Source organism: Acomys minous (assembly GCF_964271855.1).
Source record: "Acomys minous genome assembly, chromosome: 7".
Taxonomy (NCBI): Eukaryota; Metazoa; Chordata; class Mammalia; order Rodentia; family Muridae; genus Acomys; species Acomys minous.
Window position 1 is genome coordinate 91,451,152 of NC_140488.1, and position 2,374 is coordinate 91,453,525.

The 2,374-nt window shown below is 38.2% G+C and overlaps 1 pseudogene across 1 annotated transcript; it reads right to left on the bottom strand.

Annotated features, from left to right (window-relative positions):
* Positions 1–1,202: 1,202 nt before the first annotated feature.
* On the bottom strand, positions 1,203–1,907 carry LOC311602020 (glucose-induced degradation protein 8 homolog; annotated as a pseudogene). Its single transcript has one exon. The product of its transcript is annotated as a glucose-induced degradation protein 8 homolog (transcript).
* Positions 1,908–2,374: the final 467 nt, after the last annotated feature.

The following is a 2,374-nucleotide window of genomic DNA, read 5'->3' on the forward strand; positions in this document are numbered from 1 at the left end:
AATCAACATGAGCAAAACTCATATGGACCCAAAGAGACTGAAGCAGCATGCACAGGGTCTGCGTTGGTCTGCACCAGGCCCTCCACATATATTATGGCTTCCAGTTTAGTGTTTTTATGTGAATATTTTAGTGTAGTATTTGATTCTTGTCCCTTCTCTTGGGTTTGCTTCCTTCTGTTGGCTTGTCTTTTCCACATTTGATGTAATATGTTTTGTTTTATCATTTTACACTTTATTATTAACTCTTAGAAATCTGTTTTTTTATAATGAAAGATAGAAAGGGAGTAGATCCAGATAAGTGACAATAATGTCAAATATAACCAGAACATTCACATTCAAGTAATATTAATGGAGGCTGGATGTAGTAGTACATGCCTTTAATACCAATACGCGGGAGACAGAGGTAGGTGACTCTCTGTGAGGGGTGGAGATATACTAGGGGGAGGGGGTAAAAGGAAGGGAAATTGTGATCAGAATTTGTTATATGAGAAAAGAATCTACGTTCAGTAAACAAACAAAAAAAGAAAAATATATATCCATTTTTTAAAGTATGTCCTCTAATACACTCTTTCTTGTATTTTCAGTTAAATATATCAACATTTGATCTCTTCTACTCTGTAAAAACTCCTTTTTTTACAGCACCAAAAATATATTTAAAAAAAAAATAAAAGCCTCATCTCTCTCACACATACATATCCCCTCCCAAAAGCCACACAATCCAAACCAAATGGCAAAGAACCAAATCAAACTTAATACCCACACATAATCTTTGAATTAAGATTTACAAATTTATATATTCTTTCCTATGAAGGAACAAAAAGAGGGAGAAAAATTAAAAGAAAATGATTAAAGAAAAATTGAAGAAGGCCAAGTATGACCTAGGAAAATAAAACACTGCCTGCCTGCACACTAGCAGATAACAAAAGATCATCAGTGCTTTTCATATTCTGAGAGTGTGAGGCTTTCAGCTGAAATGACATGCCCCAGCAGTGCAGCCAGATCTCGTAGAGCCCAGCAGTACTGGAGAACTGAAACAGTCAACAGCAGTATGCACAGTCCTCAGGACACAGGGATAGCAGAAGTGGTGTCTTCTGTCATGCGATTGTCAGTGTTTTTAAAAGCCCCTTTCCATTTTTAAACAATGGAGGCCAAAGAAAAAATACAGTGGGAAAATGTTTTCTACTGCAGCAACAATCTGCCATTCACAGCTGTAGGAGAATGAGTCCTGTGCTGGTTGACAATGCTGGGCTGTACCTGGGCTCCTCAATCACACCTTTGCTGAGGTCTATCATTTTGGGATATTTTACTTTCTTCTGTTCTAGCTCATTCTGAGCTCAAAGTAGCAGTTTCAGTATTTTGCCAGCTTGGGTGTGGACTCTCAATTTTCATAACCCAGATCAGCCTGATTAATTTCACTCCACACCTTTTGTCTGTATCATGTGGAGGAAGTCTCCAAAAGGCAACTCCTCAAGGCTGTTGAAGGCCAGCAAGGCCAATGTACACTCCATTTCTGTGAGGCACTCTCTGCTTTCCTCTCCCTGCTCTGCCAGTTGTGTCTAGGCAAACTTCAAAGCTGTTTCTGTCTCATGCTGACGAATAAGCTCAATCAAGGGCTGTTGCTGAAGGTGGAAGTAAGTATACTGGTTTGTATCCATGAGCTCTGGGTAGAGGGTGTTGATCAAGGCTTCAGAGTCATCTCCTGAATCTTGATTCACTGGTCTTTCTAGGTCAACACTTAGTTCAATCCCAGACTTCATCTGAAACCTCTCTGCTGCTCCCTTAAATCTCTCTGTAACTAGATAGTTCATGATGAGACAGTTAATGTCTGCTTGTTGAACATGTAAGTTATTGAGCTTTTCAGTCCATTAATATTTGGTTATTTCATTGAGTTTTTCTGCATAACTCATTATGATTTATTTCGTGTGATCCCGCCTCTCACACAACAGGGACTGAGTAGTGGCTCTTGGTCCACTCATGGGCTTGGGGAGGGGCAGCAGCCTGTCAAAACTCTTAGTACATCAAATATGCTAAGAAAACATGAGGTTTGAAAGGAGGTTGTTGAGCAGAGATGTAACACAATATGACATTTAAAAAATTGAGATGGCCACGCTGATTAAATTTTTTTTCATAATTTTCTTTCACTACTCTGTACTCTATACTTTTGATGATATAATAAACACTTTGATCGATAAAATATTTTCCACACACTATGACCAATTCAGTATTATTGCCACTTCAAAAATAGACGATGTATTTGCCAACAAGGCGTTGTACTCTACTTTTAGTTCCTTCCAAGTTGATCAACTTTTGGTGATGTTGACCAATTTTATTTTGCCTAGTCTGCTTAATTTATTTTGTTTTTACTCAAAAGCTA